Here is a 24,723-nt window from a genome sequence, read left to right as displayed (position 1 = left end):
TTTTGTCAAGGATTTTTGCAGCTATGTACATGAGAGATTTCGGTCTATAGATTTCTTTTCCTGTAATGTCTTTGTCTGGTTTGGGGGTTAGGGCAGCGTTGATGAAATGAGTTAGGAAACGTTCCTTCTGCTCTGTTTTCTAGGGCAGATTGTAAATGAGTGGTACGATTTGCTTCTTCGAAGTTTGGTGGAATTCACCAGCAAAACTCTCTGGGTCTGGTGCCTTCTGGGTTGGAAGGCTATTTATGTGCCCTTAGCATATGAATCATAGTTATTTTAAGTTCCCTGCTCTGATCATTCCAAAACCTCTACCGTAACTCAGTCTGGTTCTGATAATGGCTTTGTTTCTTCCATCGGCGATGTTTGCCTTTTATCCCGCCTTGCGATTTTTTGTTAAAAGTCAGATATGATGTATCAGGTTAAAAGGAGCAGCGGTAGCTAAGCCTTGGTGTGATTTTCAGGTTTCTCCGGCTGGGAGTTACGCTGCGTTTACTGTTTGCTGGAGCTGTGATCAGGTTTATAAACAAGAAGTAAGCCCGTGCCGTGCGCGAGACGTTACGCGTTTGGGGTCGGCGTGTTGCTGTAGCTCGGCCGACCCCTTCACTGCACCCCAGACGGTCTGCGCAGGCCTCTGCTCCAGCACAGTAATCCTCTGTGCAGCCGTCGCGTGAGCCACCGCCTTATTGGCTCGATGCGTACGTAAGTGCATCCTCTGTTTGACATTCTCGGGAGAACCCTGACTAGAACACTCGGGGTATAGATGGCTACCAGGGGTGGCCCCAAAGACGAGACGATTTCTGTGCCCGGAGGACAGAGTGGCCGAGACGGCTCCCCTGCCCTCCCCCCCTTCCACCACGGCTACGGGCATGCACCTCACCTTGGCCATGACGGAGCTCACATCGTCCAGACGGGGACTCTGAGGGCCACAGTCGGGCGCCATGGCAGACAGGTGACAGGAATCCTTGCCGTAACTTTTCGGTGGAAGGGCCCCTGAGGAGTCAGCATCACGTTTTTTTGGGGTCCCGTCGACTTCACAGGGAGCCTGCTCAGCCCCCCTGACACACGGCTCCCAGAAACGTTCAAGGGAGAAAACAACTTTGCAAATATACCTCATCGTAATTAAGAAAAGATCGGGAAGTCTAACGTACGCTTCTTGAATTTATTCAGGCAATAAAAACGGGTCCTAAGGGTGTGATTGCCTGTAAGAAAAGAACGTGCTGCCTCCGGCTCGACTTCGTTCTGAACTTCCTGTTGATCATGTGGTAAGGAAACCCGTGAGCACCAGGAGCAGGGAAGGGAGCTTCATTATCCGGTCATCGCTGGACATCCGGCCCGGACCGTGCCTTCGCCTTCCTGATCGACGCACATCTTTCTCGTCTCTGGAATCTCCCAGAAAGCCATTTTATGAACATCGTTTAGAAAACGCCGACCCACCACGCCTGCGTACGAGGTGCGCGGGGAAGAGAGGAGCATGTCAGAGACACACGGGACGCGCCGGCCACGCGCGGACTGCGGCACGTTCCGCCCGGCGAACCGCCTCGTGTCGTCAACAAAATACTGCGAGAACTGTCGTGGGCGAGGAGGGGTACGTCCACTGGGCACCAGCAGAGCCACACCCCGGACCCCAGGGAGCTGCGGTGCAGAAAGGCCAGCCATGTCGTCGACGACCCGGGCCCGCCAGGAGAACGGGAACCAGCGCTCAAACGCCTGAGCTCCCCGATGGCGTGTGGGTGCCGAGGCTCGGGGGCCACGGCACCAGACCCCGTGGGTTTGCGGGGTGCAGGCTGGAGCCGGGAGCTGACTGGCGGGAGGTGAGGTCAGGGGAATGGACCATTTCTTCGGGTCTCGAGGACAGCTCTGAGGTCAGTTCCAGCGTCCCTCTGTCTGGGGTCACGGGAGAGCGGCCAGGGGGTCATTCCACCTCAGGGCTTGAAACACAACCAGGTCAAGGCGTCATCTCTAGTCTCCCAGGGGTTCAGACCCTGTGACCAGTCAGGTCCCAGGCGCTGTCCTCTTGTGCCTCAGTGGTTGCTGAGTTTTGGGGAGAAGGCTGGGTCCCTGAGGGGTGTGCATATGCAGAGAGGGATGATGTCTGGGGCTGGGATTTAAAGCTGAATTTGACCAGTTTCAGATGGGGGTATGGAATCCACAGAGAGACCCAAGAGACAGGTCCTCAATCCGCATGTGAGAAACTCGTTTGGAGACTGAGTGAAACGAGTCGTAACAAAAGAATCCCCAATGCGTTTATGACACTTAGGAGACGATTAGAATTTTTCTCATTAGTTCCAGGTGTGCGGTTCGTCGCGCAGACGTCTGCGTGGTTGGCGAACCGATCCCCCGAGTCCTCCGCACCTGCCCGGCTCCGCGCACAGCCGCCTCGTCGCTGTCGACCGCGTCCCCGGTGCCGTCCCCTGTGCCGTCCCCTGCGTCCCCGTGACAGCCTCGTAACTACTCGTGTGTGCTTCTGCACCCCTTCACCCCTTTCTCCCAGCCCCCCGAACCCCTCCCCTTGGGCAGCCACCAGATCGAGACCATCAGAAATTTGAACCCCAATTGGATTTCCGATGATGTAAAGAATATTTTGGGTGAGTTTAGAGGTATATAATAAGGGTGTTATGATGGTTTTATAATTATTTTTTAGAGATACTTCAGTAGTTAGGGATTTACCGAAGGGAGCGCGGAGACCATTCGCTTCAGAATCATCCAGAAGGGGACAGCGGACAGACGCAGGGCTGGCTCTGGGGAGACCCTCGTGGGGCGCGAGGGGTGGCTCCGTGGACGGTCGCCGCCGTAGTCTGTTTTTACACGTGTTTAAAATTTTCCTTAATGGAAGATTTTAAAAATGTTCGAACCAATTCTCATAATGCACGAAACGCCTGACTTCATTTTTTTTTTTTTGTAGTAAAAATAAACTGACGTGTTCTGAACGGCTCCGTCCAGAGTGCCAGGCGCTAGCTTTCATTTATTTATTTATTTTCCCTCCACACACGTCATTTAATTTCTTCTTAAAAACAGATGTCGAAACTAAGAGTCAAACAAAGTTAGGTTCCCCGCCTCGTGCCGCGCCGCCGGTAAGTGGGGGCCTCGCGGCCTCTCTGGTTCTATCGCTTTTTATGCTGCTCTTGGCAGAAAAAGGCCAGTACACGGCTCCCTTCAGGCACAGAGAAGACCCCACCCCGGGGAGTGTGGGCCGCCGTGCGGTTTTCCCGATTGTCCGCGATCGCTTGTCTCCCTGCACTGGTCGCGATGGAAAGCGGGTTACCCCTCACCCCGGGGTCCCGCCCCGTTGCCCGTGACCTTCGCTTCTCCCTCTGTGTCTGAGGAACCCCCCCCCCCCCGGGAAGCTGCCGCAGACAGCGTGGGGACGCCCCGCCGCGGCGCACACTGGGGTGCACGGTGCCAACCTCACGGGCGCCCTTGGGGCGGGGCGGCGTGCTGTCCTCTGACTCTGCGTCCTCTGACTCTGCGTCCCCTGACGGGCGAGGTCTCTGAGCGAAGGCGGGATCCCCACACGGCCCCCAGAAGCCTGTGTCCTAGCAGGCAGAGGCGCGGGCCGCGTCTGAGCAAGGCCTTGTCTAAGAAAAGGGGGCGGGAAAAAACGCCAGTGGACGAAAGAAAATGGCAAAGCAGCTGACCTGGCGGGCGCGGGATGGCGCCGAGCGGCGGGTCCCTGGCGCGGCGAGGGCCGGTGTGTGCCGTCTACCGGCAATTCTCAGCAACGTCAGTGACAAGCATGCCTCCCAGGGACTAAATCTCTGTAGCATGACCCATGAGCAGTTGGCCGTGCTTACGACCGGGTCGAATCACGTCAACTTTCCGATGAGCAGGCTTGTGCTCCTGGTGCGCAGGCTCCTTGTCCGTGGTGCGCTGGTTTACACGTGGAAGTTAGTGCATAGAACCAGTGACAGAGTCGGCCTCCGACCCTGGCGGACTGGGGACATGCCCATGTTTGAAGAGCAAGTTCAGGATTGGCGTGGCTACTTTGGACATTTACTGTCTCCGACCCCGACAGGCCTCGATGTTCCTCTATTTAAACAGCAAGTTCAAGTAAACGAGTAGCTAGTGATCGCAAAGGCAGAGTGGCAGAAGTCCGGCTGTCTACTTTGTCATTCTGTGTGACCGCTGAGAGTTTTTAATTAGTGTTTAATGTTTAAGCCAGTGTAACTGTGTGAACTGGGAGGTACAGTGTTTTTGTTTGGTGACAGCAAATTTTAGCTCATGTGCGAAATATTTTACTGGATTTGATAATATCCTTAAAACAAAGATTTCTTTTTGATTGTTAATGATTTCTAAAGCTAAAGAACGAATCAAGAAACCAAATGTCAGTGGTATGATTTAGTAGTTGCCTAAATTATACCTTTTGGAGACGTTCTGATTTTATTAAACTTCACTGATAGTTTTTACAACCGTAAGATCATCGCACACAGTTCAGTACAAGGAAAGTGTCGTATTCTGCATTTCTGTTCCAGCCTTCATTGTTATTTCTTTAATTTCACGGTTATCGCTGAACGTGAGTTTACGGAGGGGCGGGCGTTAAAAACCTTCCGCTCCAGGCGGTGAACACGTGGGAGGCCCCCTCGCCCCCCCCCACCCCCGCAGAGCGACGGCTGTCACGCCTGTCACGCCTCTGTGTGCGAAGGCCTTTCCCGCCTTGCACGCTCCAGACCCGGCGCACGGGTCACCTGCTCTGCTGAGCTTCTCGTCCCGAAGAGCACCCACGTCGCATCCAAACAGTCAGCCACTTCCTCTCTCTCTCTCTCTCTCTCTCTCTTCTCTCTCTCTCTCTCGGCCTTCAGTATTCTTTGTTCTCTAGTTTAATCTCGCCTCGAAAGTCCTGAGTTGTAATGATTTATGTGTAAATGTCTCTGCTGTCGGGGGGTGAGCTACCAGAGAGCTTAGTGTCCCCAGTTGCTAGCCTGATCTCTGGTGTGCTCTCGGTGCTAAACAGTTCCTCTTGGAATGAAGGAAAGGAGGAAGGGGACGAAAAATGGCGTGGCTCTCGGTAGCCGTTGAATCGGGCTTGGCCTGGAGAGTGTATTCTTTATGCAACATTTTTTCCTGTCCCATGGGCTCAACAGTTCAATGTCCCCAACCCTGGTTTCTTCCCCCACACGTCCCCTCCCTCAGGTGAGGGGCAGGTGGCGCAGGCCGGGGACAGGTATGGGTGAGGGTAGAGGAGCGGCATTCCGCTGTCCAGGCTTCTAGAAGTTAAACAGACTACCTAAAGCCCTGGGTGAGGCGCTCACTCTTTTTTGAGAACTTCAGCTACCGTGAGCGTAAGTAATTGTGAGTGGAGGAATAGGAATGATCCGCAAATAATCCCTGCCCGCCACACCTTTCCATCGCCTCGTATTAGGTGAAAGCTCACTGTGGCGCAAGGCCGTTCTAGGCTCTGCAGAAAACACGGGGGAGAAGCACGTGTTCACGGTAGAAAAATCAGAAAACACAAATAGGTGGGAATAAGGAAAAACGTCCAGAGCCCCGTCCCCCAGAGAAAACTGCCGTCGGGACTCGGTCCATCGCTTTGTCTCGGTGTGTCTCCGTGCACACACGTGTGTTCCGTGCAGAGAACCGCGTCGCACGCCCCGTTTGGGGACCCGATTCCTTCCCTCACAGCGACGGAGATGCTTCCCCGGCGTCTCTCCACGGTACCGCGCGCGCCTTACGGCGCCGGAGTTGACAGCTGACGTGTATCGTTCCGTGCGATCGCACGTCGCTCGGCCCGCATGCTTTAAATGGACGTTAAAGTTTGCTTTAAGTTTATTTTTACCGTGAAGGACGCCAGCAAGCTGTTTATAACCGTAGACGAATCACCGAGCGAAGGTGGAACCCCAATACGCAGTCGTGAGAGCGGAACAGCTCGTCGGGGGTTAAGCGGCGGCCCGCCTCACCGAGGGGCCCTGTGGGCTTGGCAGTGACATCTGGGAGGCAGTTTGGGGGGTCGGGGCGGGGGGCTCCTGCCCCAGTGAAGTCACGGGGCTTGGGCTCTTCCTTCGTTCTCCTCTGTCACCTCTCACGTGTTGGCGATGTCTTCGGTCACAGGTAATGAAATGGCGCACGCCACGGCTCAAAGCACCCTGCGCTCCCGCGGCAGAGCCCACGGGGGAAGGGAAGGGCTCCGGGCAAAGAGCTTTTCCCTCACGACGTCTGCTCTGCCAGCAAGGAGGGCAGGTCCACCAGGAAGGCCCCGACAGGCCGCCTCTCACGTCGCGTTCCCCAGACCTGGCTCGCCCGGCCAGCCCCGGGACAGCCATTGGCAAGTGGGAGGCTGGGGTAACCGCTCGCTCCAGGCCGGATTCCTTGGACAGGGTGACGGGCTGCTGGCCTTCTGAGGGCCCGTGCGCAACACCCAGGTCCCCCCGCTGGAAGCTGTATCCGCGGGCAGTTTCAGCATTCTTGTTGACCGCGGCAAACAGAACTGACATGTGGTGCCCGCTTAGAAAGTATCGATCGGACAAAGTCCTCCTACGGGCACCCTTTTAAAAACTATTCAAGAGGACTGCTCAAGAACTCACCTGCGTTTCTGGGACATTCCAAAGATTCCCGCGTAGTACTCAGCTTCTTCTGTAGCCTCTGGCATGAAGTCCCACCCAAACCTGGTCTCTATGCCAACTGTTTGTTTATTGTGAAAAATTTCAAGCGTGCCGGAAAGTTGAAAGAATAGCATGCTTACTTGGCCCGTCTGATTTTTCTTTGAGGTATCGTTTAACTCGCCTCTCTATCCCCAGCATTTTCGGTAAACCGATCAGACATTTCTGGCAAGAATAAGCGATACTATGTGTATGCTGTATCACAGGGGCCCGGCGGCTCGGAATATTAGTTTGTTCTCGTGTTAGTAATGACAGATTTAGTAAGTTTGATGCTCCAAGCACAGCGTGCAGAGCCGTTTCTTCCCCTTGCATTCATTCTACAAAGAAGCATCAGCACACATGCGCGGGCACGTGGTAGACTTTACGAGTACGTAAACAATGGGCTTTCGCTCTGTAACTGTGTGTAGGAGACGTAAAGCTGACGGCCGGGGACAACAGGGCGGGTTACAGCAGAGGACGGAGAGGAAGACGGCTTCTCGCCCCGCGATGCTCACCACAGAGTCTTCCTCGCCGACAGCGTTTTTACTCGGGGGCCGGCGTGGCCGCGTCGCGTGACCACGGACTCTCTTCCTTTTCCTCCCTCCCTGGAAACTTGAAATTTGCACTAAAAAAAAAAAAAAAATGGCACTGCTTTATTATGCAGAGCCATCTTTTTCCTTCGAGGCCATCCTCCGGGGATTTTATTTTTTTCGATCAAAACGGCCCATCAAGCGACTTTCCGAAACAAAAGCCATTAATTCCCACACCCCGTCGGCAGCGACTTCTGAGGGCCCCTCAGAAGACTCGACACTCCAGTTTTTAAAAAACGTGTATAATCGTTTTGAGTACTTCCCATAGGCATATGTTTAAAAAGTTTAAATGTACAACAGAGCTTATAACATAAAATAAGCTTCTCTCTAAACCCTGCCTCTCAGCGTTTTCCCCAGATGCAACTATAGTTATTAGTTTTTATGTATCTTTTCAGAGATATTTCATGCACATGCAAATATCTATAAAACACATTCTTAATGTGTGTGTATACATGTAGTTTACTAGGCACTACACATCCTTCTCTATATCTCGCTTTTTAAAAACTTATTATGGGTCGTACACAAATGGAGCTGCTTTTTCCTTTTTAGTGACTGCGTAGTATTCCATTCCATTGTTTGGGTGTCCCGTTGTTTACCTGATGAGTCCATGTCGTTTGTGATATTTGACTGTTACAAATAGCGTCTTCATGACTATCCTTGTACGTACATTTTTTTTTTTTTTTTGGCACACATGCAGTTTATCTGTAGGCGCCGGTGCACTCGGCACATGACCCGCGAGGGGAGAGGCGAAGGCGGCGATGAGCCCACGGTGCGGCTCCCCCCTTCCCGAGTCTGAGGTAGCCTCCGCGAGTGTGGTAACGGAGGCCAGCGCCGGCCCTGGGGTGAGGACTGCGCCTCCAGGGAGACAGCCAGCCCCCCGGGGGCCCGTTTGCCACACGGGGCCTCTTCTGTCATGGAAGGGCCGGAGGTTTGTTCCGAGGGGATCAGACGTGTTCGGGGTGGGTTTGCCCTCGGTTCTTCCTCCTGCTCCACGAGGGGCGACGTCTGGCCAGAGACTGAGTGAGTATCTGAGTCTCTCGTGAGGTTCGCGGACAACGCGGCTGGGGAGCAACGTCACATCCCGGGAGCTCCGACAGGCACGGGACGTCGGAAGGACGGGCGGGAGGCGTCCCGCCCGCGCCCCGAGCTGTGCTCAGCTCCTGCCAGCGCCGGCGGCCACGCCGCTGCCGACGGTCCCCGCGGTGTTCTGACCCGAGACAGAGACGCTCGTTCTGTGCGCACGCCCGGCCGCCGTGACTCGTCCGCTCCGGCCCGGTCGTGATTGATGTCACTGTACTCCACTGCGGGAAAGCCCCGGCAGCCTCGCAGACCCAGGGCCTGCAGAAAACAGCAGCAGGACTCGGAACGACGGTGCCGGCCGGCCGGATCCAAGTGCTGCGCCCCCCCCCCCCGAGGGGCCAGTTTGAAGCGAAAAGCAAGGACGGGGCGCGGCGCTTCTGGGGGGTCGATCGGCTCGGCTCGCAGCGAGAGGGGCCGTCGCCGTCCGTTGGCTTCTTAGCGCCCTCTGTGGCGCAGAGGCGGCCTGCCGGGAGGCCTCCCTCCGCCACCAACCCAGCGGACAGGTCCTGATGTGGCCGCTCGGAAGTGTCTCAACGACGCCATGGACGAGCGGCTGCTTTTCTATGAGGTATAAGGAAAGGGCTCCGAGAAAGAGAGCAGCCGAGCTCCTTCGCGTCACCTGAGGAAAGGGCAGGTACGAAGGGGTCATGTCACTGCCTCTGCTTCAGATGTATGGCGGGCGCCAGAGACGTGTTTGTCCTTTAAGGAGACCCCAGGCGGGCGCGGAACAGCGGTTAGACAGCCCGAGCCTGACCGACGGCTCACGGTGTAGACCAGGGTCGCCCGGCCGCCCACCGGGACAGGCAGCGTGAGGCTCCACGAGAACGAGCCACACACGTCCAGCCCCCGAAGGCGAGAGCGCCCCGGAAACACCCCGCTCACGCGGGCCGCGTCACGCACCCTACTTTTAACACAGGCGGGGCATTTCTCAATGTCTAAAAGGACCAGATCCTCGGATGTGTCAGGTAAAGACCTCGGCTAAGGACCGCAGGCCCGCGGAGCAGGCCGCAGCATGCCATGTGGCCGGAGGCTGGATCCAAGGAGTGACTTCCAGATGGGCTGTTCTGGAACCTTCTCCGCTGTCCGCTGTCACCAGGCGGCAGCTGTCCGCGTCTGAAATGCCTCGAGGGGGTTTTCACAGTGTCCACAGGTCGTTTTCCAGAAGATGCTCTTTCCTGTGAATTTTGACACAGAACGTACTGAACGGCTTACTGACCGTGTTTGTCAGGAGCTGACGGTCTCTAACACCTAGGACGACCAGACACTGTGAAAGTAGGACTCGTGGGCTTCACTTTATGCGCAGCCAAGACAAACGGAATGCAGACCTGCGGGTTGGTGGGCGTCGACTCTGGGCATGGGCGAAGAGTGGAGTGTGCTCACAGAGCGGCGGACGAGGCGCGACGGTGTCTTCTGCCCGTGACTGGGCTCGCATGGGACCCTTCTTCTGAGCTCTGCCTGGACCTAGCTGCAGCCTCAATTTGGGGGCTTTCACAGATCCCCGACAGCTCCTTCACGGAGCTTCTAGAGGTTCATGGCATCTGGGCTGAAGACCCCTTGACTTAAGAGCTTTACGTGCTTCTCGCGGACCCCACAGGGGCTCGCTGCGGGAGGGAGGGCCCTGAGCTTCCCCTTTCAGGGGTTTCCAAGAGGGGCTATGCGTTGGAGAAGCGCGTGTCCAGTGGCTGAGCTGTCGCTTGGCCCCGTGTCTCCTCCGGGAGAGAAAAGGACTCGGTGCCCAAGGGCATCTTTGAAAGAACCTGAGGCCGCGGCCAGCTCGCTCGGGCAGCCCGTCCAGCCCGTCCAGCCCTTTCCCTCCCTCGTTTCCCATGGAACTGGGTCCTTCGTCTGCCCTTCAAATCCTGCTTCGTGAATAGCAATTCAGATTTTGTTTTCTTCTTGAATGCACGCTCTCTGGAAAAGAGGCTTTTCACCAAGAATGTGGCGTCTGGTCCCTCTCTTGCCAGTGGCTTAAACAGTGATGTCCACGCTGGGTGAAATTTTTACAAATCTGGTCACACACGCCTGCTCTTCTCCCACTTGGCTAAGACCAGTGACATGTTCACGAAAGTATAAAGGATGGAAAAAATCCCTTCCCAAGTAATTGAGAAACGACTTTGACATGATTTGTTACAATTATTTCTGTTTTGCTCCTGCTTTTTCTGGAATGCACTAATTCGGAGACACACAGGCCAAGCGGGTCCCGCATCTACACGTGTGAAAAGTGTAAGCCAATGCTGCCGCTCAGGCTACTTATCATCCCACGTTAAATAACCCGAGGTTGGGTCTACGGCCGGGCCGCCCTGACCACGCCCCATCCCGTCTGGTCTCGGAAGCTAAGCAGGGTCGGGCCTGGTTAGTACTGTCACGGGTGTCACACGAGCCTCGTCTCCCTTGCCATCACACCATCCTTACACGCAGGGTCTGGAACTTCTCCGGGAAGTACACGGGACGTGAGGCCGGGTGGCCCCCGACTCTCCAGAGAAGGCCAAGGACACAGCGATGCGTGCAGGAGAATTCGAAACGGAAAAGGAGCGCAGTGCGCGCTGGAGGTTGTAACCTTGACGGGCGCCGGACGGGCCGCAGGAGCTCGGACACCCGACGGGTGGGCAGCAGCTGCCCCGACCGAGGCCACCTGTGGGTTCTGTTCACCTGCGTGACGGCAGTAGCCGTATCATGTTCTTCCTAAGCCGAGTGCAGAAAGGTGCGACTTTAATGATGAATTTTTACGAATGCATCACCCTACGTACATTTGCCGACATACGAACGTACGATGCTTTCGGAAACAAATAGGAATGGACTCAGGTGTTGACGTGGACACATAATTCCTCCCATCTGAGAACTCTGACCAGCCATAACCGTTTTTGACTCACACCGCCTGTCGTTGGGGACGATGAGCTCCTTTTCGGGGACCTGGTGGCCTCGGCATGTCACACGGGGCCCGTGTAACTGCAGGCTGACGTCACGTAGAACCACCGTGGCGAGGGTGGCCCGGCCGTTCACCACGTGCTTCTGCTGAGATTAGACACCCCCTGCGTCGCCGAGAGCGTGGGTCACTTCGGCTGAACGAAATTATTTTCTCGACCTTGTTTGATTCCTTGGTACTAAGACGGGTTATTGGGTTTAAGGCATGGAAAGTTTGGGCCCTGACATTTTATTTGGCTGTTTTCATTTTTAATTATAGTTGAGAATATTTTGGCTGGTACAGAGAGAGCCAACTAGACTAATCTCTGACCTTGTCCTTGAAAGTCCCCTTCTAGGAGCCAAACCGTCTGAAGGCTGGGTGCCGCCCGCCTAGCTGGAAGGCGGAGGCCCCTCCCCTCCGCTCGGCGGGGGCCAGACGGGCCTCCGAGAGACTCCCCCGGCCAGGGTAGGTTCATGGAGCTGCCACGGGCAACAAAGGCCACACTTCTCCGTGCTGCCCTGGGCTGGGGTCACGGGGGTGCCGGCCAATTTCGCCTCACACAGCAGGCCTTCTGCCCTGCCGTCGGCTCAGCCCAGCCCCGGAGTCTGGAGCCCAGAAACCACAGTTTTCCCATCGGTATAGCAGGAAGATCTAATCCGTTTGTGTAAGTCGGAGTTGTCTCGAGAAGCAGAATACGTTTATATATACACACACACGCACATACATGCACATACATGTATAGATTATAAGGGGTATGTGTGATAAGCATTGGCTCATGGCAATTATGGAGTCTGAGACGTTTCTAGATCTGTAGCTGGCCAGCTGAAGACCAGGAGAGCCGATGCTGTGGTCCCGGTCAGAGTCCAAGACCTAAGACAGAGGCCCCTGCAGTCAGGCGGGGGTCGGGGCAGGGGGTAGGGGAGAGAGAAGGAGAGAGAACACACGGATTGTCCTCGCCTCGGCCTTCCGTCCGCCTTGGCCCGAGCAATCTGCTTCACCCGGTCTGTCCATTCCAACGTTCGTCTCTTCCAGGGCCACGGACTATACATATTTGTGTCCCTACAAATTCTTGTGTTGAAACCTAAAGCCGAATGTGGTGGCGTTAGGAGGCCTGGCCTCCGGATGGTGACGATGTCGTGAGGGCGGAGCCCCATGATGGGCTCGGTGCCCTTATAAAGAGACCCCTCCCCCCCCCCCCGCCCCCCAGAGCTCTCCTGGGCCCCTCCACCACAGGAGGGTACACAGAAAAGACAGCCAGCTCTGAGCCAGCACGCAGGCCCTCGCAGGAGCCAGCTCGACTGGCACCTGATCTTGAACTTCCAGCCTCCGGAACAGAGAAATAAAACTGAGCAGGCTGAATGCCGCCTTGGGGAGCTGTAGTAAAGATACAGGGCCAAAATTTAGTGGAGAAAATACTTCTAATTTTTGAATCGATGACCATTGTTCAGGAAATATAATATGCGCCTACATAGAGGGGTCTGTATTTGAATTTTGGAAACTAGGTTTTATTCTATTAGTGCGGTTTTGCTTATGAAAAAGCCCTCTGTTTCAAACACCTTAAAATGTATGTTTCCGGAATTCTAAGTTCTTAGATGAAATGCTGTCTTTTTAAATTATAAAACAAGCACTGTGGCTGAAGTAGGAACGCGCTGTGGATTTATGGCAAAAAGAACAAAAACGTTCCTGCCACATTGAAATAATGTGTTTCTTCCACAGGGAAAGAGAATTCTCTGCTAGGCTGTAACATAGTTCGATGCAGTGCTGGGCAAGGGATCATCATTCCCACGCCACGGTACTGGGCTCGGCCGTGTGACTGCGGCCAGCGGAGTCGTTCCTGGTTTTCACTGCCCTCTTTTTACTTCTATGTGGAGGCAGGCGATGTTTTGCATAAAGGTTGCCACCAGCGTGGGTTCTAGACGTGAAACTGAGTCTCACATCACCGGCAAAAGACGCGACGTGAGCTAGAGACACAGTGTTGGTTGCTGCAGGCCTTCGGGATTTTGAGGTCGCTTCTCAGGGCAGCCTGCCCTGACTCTCACACGACCCGAAATTTCCCCTAAATTGTAACTTCTGTCCTCAGGGAGGCCTCCCCAGCTCGAGAAAGAAGGTGACCTCTAAGGATATGGTTGCTTTTCAGTGCGCCGAGGATGCTTCAGGAAAGGAAGTAGGCTTGCTCCTGGATCTTAGGGAAGATAAGCCGACTCTTAATCACTCACAGATAATGTGTCAGTCATGGGCTGCAGACTCGGACAGCCTGAGTTCGAAGCCCGCCGCTACCACTCACCTGCCGAAGAGCCTGAGGGAGTGACTCCATCTCTGTAGGACTCCATTTTCCTTTCTATAAATCTGGAATAAAAATACTTATATTGTAGGGTTATGTGAAGATTAAGTTATAACACACAGATGAAGCACCTAGCAGAGCCTGACACTGTGGGTTTACAAGACATAAGAGCTAGACAGAGGGTAGTTAATCATTAACCTCGTATACACATATAAAGGCATTTAAATAACTTAGACGTATGGTCCGAATGCTGATAAAACAGGTCTGAATGCTGATAAAACATTCGCAAATACAGAGAGAAATGTGGAACTTGAAATCGCTCTCTCGTCAGCACAGCTGATGTTTGCTCTAATTGCAATATGGCTAGATGGCAATTTAAAATGTTTGACAATTACTCACATCCGAGAAGCCAAGTTGATTTTAAACTGTTTTTGGAACGAGAGTACGCTCGCAAACTGCAAAATTGCTAGAGACACATTCAAACCAAGCCCTCGAATACTGTCAGCCAACTTCTACAAACACGCCTGCTAAGTGCGTGGCTCTAGGCTGGGTTCGGGACAGGCGAGATCCAAAACCTCAGTCACGTGTGGTTCCCACCCCGACTAGCAGCCTAAGCCTGGCGCTCGAAACAGGCAGGTGAACCACCAGTTCGGAGATGCGATGGAGTGGCAGGCACGGGAGCCCCCGGCAGCACGGCCACGGTGCGCCCGGCGAGTGTGACGTGGCGGGCGTGAGGGAGAGCGCTCCGGCTGCCATGAAAAACACCACAGGCTGGCGGCTTAAACAGCAGACACTTATTTCCTCGCAGTTCCGGAGGCCGGGAGCCCACGACCGGGGGCCGGCATGGTCGGCGTCTGGCGAGAACCCACTTCCTGGCGTATGGGTGGCGGCCTTGCTGCCGTGTCCTCGCACGGCCTTTTCCCACCGCCCTCGGGGCGCGGGGAGGGAGGCGGAGAGCTGGAGATGGAGGTGGAGATCGGGGTCTCTGGGGGGGGGGTCTTCTGATAAGGGCACGAATCCCTTCAGACCGGCGTCCCGGCCTCACGACCGAATCACCTCCCAAAGGCCCTTGAGAAACCATTACATTGCGGGTTAAGGCTTCAACAAATGATTTTTTTTTTGGGGGGGGGGTGGTGGGGAACACAGCATCAATCCATAATAGATGGCATGGCATTTACAAATTACGAGCCCTTGAATGAGCGTCACCAGTGCCTAGATCTACACACAAAGGCTCGGAGACCACGTGCACTCTGAGGCCCGGGAGCGCCTGCCCGTCACACGGAGCCCCGATTCTCCCAGCTGCAAGGCGGGCGACGATGGGCTCTCTGGGGGGCCAGAGAGGAGGTCAGGGCTGGAGCCCAGGTGGGCGCTGTGCACCAGGAGTTAGCTTTGTGCAAAAATGACCTAATGCTCTCTGACTGCCCAGTGAATTGGAAAAATAATGTCTTTCATCAACAGTGGCTAAAGAAGGTTGGATAAATGCACCTGACGAAGAAATCGGGCAGCAAACAGGGGAATCAACGTTACGTCTTCCTATTGTATCCTCCGAGTATTATTTCTCCAAACAGATTTGAAATGTGGACAGGGAAGGGTGTGACCAAGAACAATGAGAAAAAATTATGAGCGGAATTCTTGTAAAAAAAAAAAAAGAGGTTATCGAGTCGGAGCGGAAGATTACTAACACTTTACATCGTGAAACAGCTCAGAGTGAGTATCATTGGGGTAGCGATTTACCCCAGGAAGAGTTTCCAAAAAGTGAACTCACCTTTCTTCCAAGACGTTTGAATACCTACTTATCAGGCGTTTCGGGAACTGTGCTGAACACTCTATGTAGTTCTCACGCGAACCCTGTGAGGTATTTTGTTCCTGTTTCACAGAGTCAGAAACGAGGTTAAAAATAGTGGAGTAATTTGCCTAAGTACGATCAAAGAGCTAAATGCAGAATAAGATTTGGATGTGTCTGTCTGGTTCTGAGAACCCCACACGCTGAACCCCTTTTCCAGGTGGCTTGCAAGGGCCTCTAACGTCTGCGCGACAAGCGGACAGAGGGTTCCTCCCGGCCCGCACACGCCGAGGACACAGACACAGGACGGATTTTATGAAATCGTGGCTTCGATGGCCTTCGACATGAGACTTCGCACACATCCTGTCCTTACTCTGCCCTCTAAAAACGTTTAAAGCCTAGTCAACGGGTGTGATGTGAAGAGTCATCAGACGATTGGATGAGGGGACATCATTTTGGTGGCCAAGGCCAATGAAACGCACAGCTCCGTGGTCATTAGAAACGGAACCCGGCTAGATTATGACTTATTCTATCAATCAGACTATATCCACCTTTAAAATCATGTCTTTTCTGGATAGAACCATGTAGAAGAAAACCAGGCAAACCAACCCCCTGTCTCTGGAGCCGGTCCTTTGCCAGGTGTCTAACTTATGAATTGGTTCTACTTCGTAGGTCATTCTGTACTCGTGGCCCTTTAAAGGAGGGGGTACTTTGGTGCTCGTGTTTGGATCAACGCGAAGGTCCACGCATATAGCTGTTTCGATTTCAGGGAGTCACGGTCCACACAGGGCATGCTCTGACTGACGAGCGTCTGGGATCGCACACTTAGCTCGTGAGGAGACATGCTTTTCGGGTGGCGAAATAGTTCTTCTTTTTTTAGAACCACATGTAGCAATTTGGTATGGGACAAGGTATTCATGAAATTTGGGAAGATGCCCTGTGGGATGCGAATATTTCTAGACGTGTGACTCAGTGGGCCTCTGGCTGTCAAGAAAGCCGGGCGCTTATAGAAACATGTTGATTCGATGATCTGGAGATCTCCAGAAGTCTGGGAACATATCCCACCCCGGCGTGCGAAGTCCGTTGCACTCTGATGCAGGAACGGGATAAGTCAGGATTGTCACAGAGATGGTGACATGCTCTCGGAGACGTCGAGTTTACGTGCACGGCTAAATATCACCCCATACCTTGGAACCGTGTTGTAAAGTCCCGCTATTTTCGGCTCCCGGGAACAGCGTGTGAGCGCGCGCATGCATTTTTGCTGCTTCCGTTGGGGAAGAAGTCTTCGTGGCAGCTGAGAGAACCTGGCTGCGGGGTCCTGGCCAGATGCCACGGACAGAAACTCGGTTTCATTCGCTGGGTGCCTGCCTGCCCTCAGCCACCCACCTCCGAGCAGAGTTGCTCATTCGTGTCCCTGGGCACGAATATGTAGTTTCAGGTACCAGACGGCGGAGCTGCAAACCACACACTCAGCCGGAAAGACGCAGTTATCTGTGAAGATTCAAATCCAGGGGGACAGGAGACTTGAACTGCTGCGAAGATCTGAAAATCTGCGAGAAAGAACCAATTTGCCTGGAAACGAGCTCCTTGTGCCCAGACCTCACCCATTCGTGCAGACGCGGTCCTTGGCGGCTGAGATCTGGGTGTGCCCAGGTGGCTGGAGAGGGTGCCGAGCCCCTCGACGCCAGCTCGCCACCGCGTGGAGAGGGGCACTTGGGGCCCCGTCCGTCCCTGTTGGTCCTGGTGCGACCGAGGACCACCGGCCCCTCTGCGCCTCTCAGTGGGAAGGAGGAGGGGGCCAGGATGCACTGGCCAGCCTGGGGCATTGGCTTCTCTCTCGCTCTCCCTTTCCAGTTTTGTGCCCTGTTTGAAATTTAACTTACGTTTTCTTCTAAAATGAATGGGGGGGGGTGGGGGGAGAGGAAAAAGCAAAAGCCGCCCAGGGTTGAAAAGTGGCAGCTTCTTACAGCTGAGCGGGCAGCGCGTCCTCAGCTCACCCTGGCCCGACAGGCTCTATGCAAATGAGAAGCTGTTCTCACGTCTGCCTGCCCGAGTCAGGCCCTTAAGTAAGGAAGAAGACAGAAGGAAAGGAAAAAAAAAACACCATCACTGCCACCCAAAAACCCCAAGGCCAATTAATTTCAGCAGATCGCAGCACAGCAGAGGCCTGCGGTAAGGACACATCCTGTTTGTCATTCACGCTGTCAAATCCTCCCCCGCCCCTCGCCCTGCCCCATACCAGTCGCCTCCCCGGCGAACTGTGCTTAGTTCTGAAAGAAATTGGGGGTGACAGAGAACTCAAGAGACTTGCAGGACACTTTCTCTAACCTTCGGTCCCTGGGCGTGCTGTTTTGGAAGGCTAATTCGCTTCGATGGGGAAACAGGAAAAGCAAACCTAGCCCGGGAGTCTATTTTAGAGCCAGACATGAGGTCAGCTCGGTTGGGTCTTGATCCTGCAGGAAACTCGGCCTTTTCGAGGCTGCTGCCTGGGGGGCCTACTGCCCGGTCCCGGGGGGCCCAGGACGAGGAGGTGCCGCCGTTCACTGCGGTGCCTCTGCCCGTGTTTGATTCGAAGGGTCACCACTTAAGCAAACATGGGGATGATGCCGCCCCCCGATTCCGCGTCTCATCCCGGGGCCCGGGGAGAGGCGTAAAGCCCCGCCAGGCAGATTCCGTTTGGCCGTGGGCAGAATGTACGGCGCGGACCGAGCTTAGATGGAGGGAGGACCAGGAAATTCACTTCGCGTCGGCCGCTGCGCCAGAGATGACGCCGTGGACGGGTTCCGTAATTCACCGCTTCCCTGCTGCTTTCGGCCCCAAGGATAGTCTCTCTACATCGCGCGGACGCACGTTCAGGGCTCGGCCGTGGCGCGTAGCTGAGTCAGGCCAGCCGCACACCCCTCACGGGACACGCCGTCGCCGCGCAGGCGTGCGTCGGGTCGGGTCGCCGGGTCTCCGGGACGGTTGACCACAGGGCGTGGAGCCGTCTTAGCGCATCCGTCTGTCCGTTTTTCTCATTCTCTTTGACTTTCTCTTGCACACATTTGGAAATCTATGTACATTCTGGTTCCGTAGGGCGTTCCCAATGTGTACGTACATATAAACATTTTGGGGGGAGGGCTCAAAGTTTTGTATTTTATATTGTGGGGGGTTGGGGGGAATTAAAACACATCTGGAGTCCTGGGCGAAGGGGAGGGCGGCAGGGAGCAGAACTAAGTCAGAAGGTCCGGTGCGGGGGGCCAGGGGGAGACGGCCAGGCCGGAGGAACGGGAAGGGTCGGCCGCCGGCGGGGTGCGGGAAGCGGGGGCGGCGTGGGCAGCGAGGGTGCTGTCTTCGCCTTGGTGGAAATCTCCGTGCTCCGCGGCCCCGTCGGTCGGCCTGGCAGGGTGCCCGGGCTTCTCCGTGCGCAGTCGGCCCCCCCGAGTTGTCGCTCACATCGAAGCGGCCGCTGTGGCCGCCTGGAAGGTCCCGTGGCCTCGCGAGCGCCCCTCCCTCCCACAGCAGCTTTCCCAGAGCCCCTCGGAGCCGCCTGGGCTGGTACCCAGACGTTGTCAGGTCGTGTGAGACACACCTTCACGCTGCAGGAAACCTTGTCTCCGCCGTCTGTTGTCCTGGCCGGCTCACGCAGCCAGACGTCAAAGGCGCTTGTCACCAAGCGTGCAGATCAGGGGGGCGGCTGGCCGAGAGCCCTCGGCAGGCTCCGGGGGCTGCAGATGTTTCGTGAATGTTGCAAACCCAGGGTCACGCGGCCGGTGAGAAGGCCGCCCAGCCGGATTGCGCACAGGACTCCTTCGCAAGGACGCGAGAGAAACCCGGCTCCCGACCGGGGCTGGCCTGACGCCGGGGGCTCACGCCCACTCCTGGCGAAGGGCGTCATAAGGGCAGATGCGGGTGAGCGCGGGCGCGTTCAGAGATGCGTCCAGTGGCCGTGGAGGAGGCAGGGTCCCGGCCCTCGCTGGGCGTCCAGGCCTGTCACAGAGGAGGACACTCGGAAAAGTGTCGGAGAGGAAAAAACCTTACTCTCCTAGGTTCAGTGTTTGGGGGCCTGCAAGTTAAACTCAAACGTCATGTTTGCCTTCGTTTCCTAAGTTCTACCACCCGCCTGCCTCTGAAAATGCCGCATCATGCACAGCACACAGACGTGTTGTTGCTGGTGGTCGCGCGTCACGTCACGTGTGGCATGCCATGGAGGTCGCGCGCAGGTCTGCAGACCCTCAGCGAGAGGAGAAACTGGATCTCGACCCCCTTCTTCCGCCTCCCTGGGGCGAGGCGGCCCTCCCAGGCGGGAGCAGCTGCTGGGCTGCTCTGGGGCGGATGAGACGTTAGTCAGCCCAGAGGCTTTTGCTCACTTCAGCGACTATTTATGAGTTGTTTTTGTTTTGACAGAGAGACTGCTAGGCGCTGGGAACAGACCCATAATGAAGAGAGACGTGGTATCTGGCCCTCATGGAGTTTCGACTATAGTAGATACACATATTAAATAAATGATCCCAAGAACAAAAGTAAAATGTCAACTGTGATCAACGCAGGGCCGGGAAACCACACAATGCTTTCACTAACTTAGAACAAAAGGGCTGACCGGGTGAGCCCTGGTGGGGACAGCTTCCTCCCGGAAGCGGCTTTGGAGCTGAGATGCAGGGTGATGAGGTGCGAGCTAAGCAACGGCAGGAGGGAGGAGGAAGCAGGGCCCGGCAAGGGTCCCGGGGCGGGAAGCAGCCGGGCCCGGGGGAGGAACGAAACAGGCCCGGGGGCGGGGGGCCGTGGTGCAGAGGGGCACAGGGTCAGGACGTGGGCGGGGACCAGGTCGGCAGCCCCTCTGTGGCTTGCCGAGCAGTGGGCCGGGTGGACTGACAGGAGGCGAGGCCGGGAGGTGGGGTGCAGCGCCGAGGAGCCCCCCATGCTGTGACTCGTGCTCGGGAAGACCCTGTTCGGGCCGTTCGCATTGGGGGTTTTCTTACCCGTTTTTCTCAATTGTCTCGACTAAGGGACGTGATCAGGGGCTCCAAGGGGAGTGGGGTTTCACAGCGCTCGCTGCTTGGCTGTCCGAGGCCCTTGGGTCCAGACTCTTTCAGAGGATGCAGTTTCTGCCCAGGGACGGACGGGGTCGTCTCGGCAGGCTGTGCTGTGAAGGTGGTAGGTACATCGGGAATCGCGGTTGTCAGATTTAGCAAATCTAACTGTGGCATGTCATGTGAAATTTACATTTCGGGGAGATAAATAATTTCGGACGAATGTCAGATAAAGAATGAACACGTGTTTAGTATAGGAAACGAATCATTTCGGATAAACCAATGTCCCGTGTTTTATATGGCAGCCTTAGCCAGAATATCGGTGTCAGCGCTCAGGCTAAGGTGAGGTCTGAGACGCCGTCGGAGACGCATACCGAAATGTGCCCACATCGGTCCGGCCATCAGCGTCATCCGGGACCAGCTGTACCCCCATCCACGCGTCTCTCCTTACTGAGCTTCTGCTCTGCCGGACATCGTGGGCGTTGGGGGTGCTCCGATCAGTAAGACAAGCAAACTCCTTCATAGTATTTACATTCCAGTGGCAAAACGTTCTCCCCGGAGTGATTTTAACAAGCCCTTAGGGATAACCTTTATGTCCAACGATAGAGGGATGGATAAATAAATGATAATAGGATGAACTTTCATGCAGTCATTACAGACATCTCATTTATGAAGGGGATAATTTCCAGTATAACATCAAGTTAAATAAAAGCAGTCCATAAAGCCATGCATAATGCATGTGAATTTTATACATTAAAATTGCAAGGCATGGATATATGCTGTGTTAATATCTAGAAGAAGATGTACCAGCAGTGGCTATATCTGAGTGAAGAATGATGGATAACCTTTTATTTTTCATATTTTTATTTCCTCTCCTATTTTATATTAAAGGTTATGGATTAATAAATTCAGTAAAAGAAACCCCAGGTACAATCCCTCAAAAAAAAGTTATGGGTTATTTTTGTATTTGGAAACATTTTTTTTTTTTTTCCCAGAAACTTCGCAGCAGCCATGGAAAGACTAGAGATCAGTGCCAGGTTTGGCTCTGTCATTGGTTCAGAGGACAACCTTGAGCCCGTCATGTCATTTATCTGGGCCTCAGTTTATTTGGGTTTAAAATGAAGAAAGTAAGCTGTGCTGTTTTGGTATAACTAAGAACCAAATTAAGGCTAAAAAATGTGCCAGGGACTCCATCGTTATACTCCTGGGGTGTCTGTATAAAGTTCGTCCATTACCCTTGCATTCTTTTGTCTTGTCTGTTATATTGCCCATAAAATTTAAACATTTTACTTTTAAGATTTACTTAAAAATATTTCAGTATACACGGTGAGATGTGTGTGTGTGCGTGTGCACGTGTGCATGCACGTGTGTGTGTGCACTTAATCCTCTGGGATTGTTGGGGGTAGATGGTAGTTTTGAGGGTCCCCTGATGAACCCGATAAATATATGAAGTTATAGTTCATTGGAGAATTGAGCGTCGTCCAAGACACATGAGTTGGCTAGGAACTACGTAAGGACATGCTGGCTCTTGCATGAATAGGGTTTAGGAATCCTGTAATGCTAACAAATGACAAACTTTCGAGTGATGTCTAAACCAGGTACCTCCATTTGTCCTGTGCCCAGGTATTCGCAGAGGGTTCTAGCAACTGGGTCCCACCAGCATGGCCACTGAATACTGTTGCTAGAATATTGGTGCATTGTTTTGAGTTAACAGTCTACAGAAAGGGTGGGACTTCCTCGAGCTTACAGGAATGGCTGTTTATTTGCCTGCTCGCTAGTAAACATTTCCGTGTGCAGTGGAACGTGGTCTGGGATTCGCTGTCTGAATCTCTCGACTCCTGGTAGCACAGTGAGGGGTGATGGAACCTGTGGTTCTTACTCACCTGTAGTTACTGGATGTGCAGAGTCTGATAGTTTTGAATGACTGAATTGATTCAGGGCACTTGGCCCGTTAACAGTGAACTTTATTTTTAGAACCCTTTTATTTACCTGAGTTTTTTAAACTCGAAAATGAATACGTGTTTCAGGCAAAAATTAAACAGTAAAGAGGAATATAAAGTATCACCAGCCCAACTTCTGTTCTTACTAATTAGATGTATTATGTATCTTTATTATATCTTTTTATTTGCGGGGGGGAGAGGGGAGGGTAGAGCTATGCCTCAAAACTTCTCTTTTGGGCTTTTATGTGCAGGAACTCATTAAAAATGGATGCTGTGTTTGCAAAGTGTCATGTGAGTGCCAAATTTCAATAGGCAGCCTGGGTCTGCCTTTTTGGAGAGACGAAGGGAGGCTTTGGCAGAAAGTCTTGGAAATAATTGGCTTCTCTTCCTGCTTTCCTTTTGATGAGTTAATTTGTGTTTATTCGCATATTGAATTTCACTTAAATAAATGGAAATTTAAAATGGCAAAGAGGGGGAAAATATTACATAGTACACATTTTTAAGTGTTTTTCTGCTTAAAACTGAACCCGCTAGGAAGCTAAGGACGGTCGCTTTTGGAAAACCCAGTTCTAAAACGGACACTTGACCCTGGGTAGTCATCGTGGGGGTCAAGCACTGTAAACGCACCCAGGACTGGACCCTGCGCACAAATTGGTCCCCAGTAGGGGTGGGGGTTGAAGTGAACGCTGGTCACGCATGGAACCGTGCACTAGAGTTCAACTCGCTGTCTGGCAGTGGCTGGCACTTCTGCGTGCGACCAGGTCATCATCCGAGGATGGTGTCGAACTTCTTCATCTGGGGAGCAAAATCAGCAAACTCCGCCCCGGTGTACCTTGCAAAGACACGGGCCATCCGTCCGTGGGTGGTGGGCGCGGCGGGGCAGAGCAACGTGGGGATGAGGAAGGGTGACCTCCTTCACGGGTGGGTGCGCATTGGAAACGCACAGCAGCTCGCTCATGCTTTCTCGTGGTATCCCGAGCGGCACCGGCCCACAGGTGCACGGGACACGGTTTCTGTCTCCGAGGAGTTCGTAGTGGGAGTTACGTATCTCTATCTCGGACGTGGCTCCATAGTGCGGCGGTCAGCACGTCTGCTTTCCTCGCAGAAGGTCCTGGGTTCGCGCCCCAGTGGAGCCACGGTCCCTGGTCTACGGCCATGACACCCTGAACAAGCCTGATGTCTGATTGCAGAAGCTAAGCAGGGTCAGGCCTGGCTAGTACTTGGATGGGAGACCACTAGGAAGACCAGGTGCTGTCGGCATAAATAATAATGATGGTAATAAAAGATTCTCTATCTCTAAAGTGGGTTATGCATACTTACTCATGGAGATGTTCCGATGATTAGATAAGAGTGGCCTGTGTTGGGTGTTTAGCAGGTTTTCATCGATTACAGAATTCCAGGGTAGAAGAGGCGACTGGTCTCCGGCAAGAACGGCTTCTAACTGACCTAGGGCGTTTGGTTCGCTGGCCCAGTTTTATGCGACTTTTAGCATCTCGGTCGAGACTTTAGTTTAGTTGCTGTTGCTTCAGTTTGCGGCAGACGGAGGAGCCACCGTGGGAAGTTATCGCCGGCGTTTCTTCTAATGGGAGCTTCGGGAAGGACACGAGGCATGTGTAACCGGGGTCCCAGAGGAGCCCGGGCTCCGTGCCTTCATGAAGGGCAGGCGTCGACGCCCCGATCCAGGACCCGGGTCTGGGGGCGCACGCCCGGGGGGCCCCGTGCTCTGCCACGTCCAGACCTCCTTGCATTGTCCCGTGGTATGTAGTCTCTCCAGCACGAGGCTGGTTCCAGGGAAACTCCAGCCCGGACTGTGGCTCGAATAAGGCTCGACCTCCCCTGATGGGCTAACCCAGGCCTGGCGCGCACGTCCACGCCGGACAGACGTTCAGACGCCGCCCGTCCCGGGCTGCGTGGCGGGGACGAGCGACCGGGGGGACTTCAGACGAGACAGAGGCCATTCTAGGCGCGAGCGGCCGGACGAGGCGTGCAGGAGAGGACTCGCGGGCCGGGCGGGCGTTTGACGCGGTTAAGAGGGCGGGTCTTCCGCTTCCCTTACTGACGGGAGCACTTTGCTGCATAATTAACTTTTATTTATACTGCGATTCTATATCGGCCTCTTCGATTAGATTCCACACACCTCGCAGGCGAGAGCGGCACCATCGTAGCGTTCCTGCCGCGAGGCCGTTCCTGCCGCCGGTCACTAAACACACACGCGCGAGACCGGGCGGCAGGTCTCCCTGTCGACAGCCGTGGCGGAGCGGCCGCCGTTGAATGCCGTGAGCCATGAAAAGCGGCTCGAGGCTCAGGCTCTCCTGGGAGCCCCGCACGGGGCAGGAGTCGAGGGGCCGAGGTTTGCCGTGCAGCCGTGAGCATGGGATTGATTCGGTCGGTCTCAGCCGAACAATTCTGTCACGCACGCAGAAAGGGGCCTTTTCGCCTGGCTCCTTTGGAGGAGGATGTCAGGACGAGCCGCCTCGTGCCTCTTGGTGCACGGTCCGTGCCCCTGGCGGACCGCGCCGTGCGGACGGTGGCCGAGGCAGCAGCTTGGCCCTCGTCTGGCTGGGCAGCC

At 54.5% G+C, this 24,723-nt stretch overlaps 1 non-coding gene across 1 annotated transcript; it reads left to right on the top strand.

Moving 5' to 3' along the window:
- The first annotated feature begins 23,217 nt into the window (after positions 1-23,217).
- TRNAG-UCC lies at positions 23,218-23,290 on the top strand. Its single transcript has one exon. It is a non-coding gene; the product is annotated as a tRNA-Gly (tRNA).
- Positions 23,291-24,723: the final 1,433 nt, after the last annotated feature.

This window comes from Rousettus aegyptiacus, unplaced genomic scaffold (assembly GCF_014176215.1).
Source record: "Rousettus aegyptiacus isolate mRouAeg1 unplaced genomic scaffold, mRouAeg1.p scaffold_m13_p_10, whole genome shotgun sequence".
In the NCBI taxonomy this organism is placed as follows: Eukaryota; Metazoa; Chordata; class Mammalia; order Chiroptera; family Pteropodidae; genus Rousettus; species Rousettus aegyptiacus.
The sequence above is the reverse complement of the archived record's forward strand: the minus strand, read 5'-3'. Positions and strand labels throughout refer to the sequence as shown.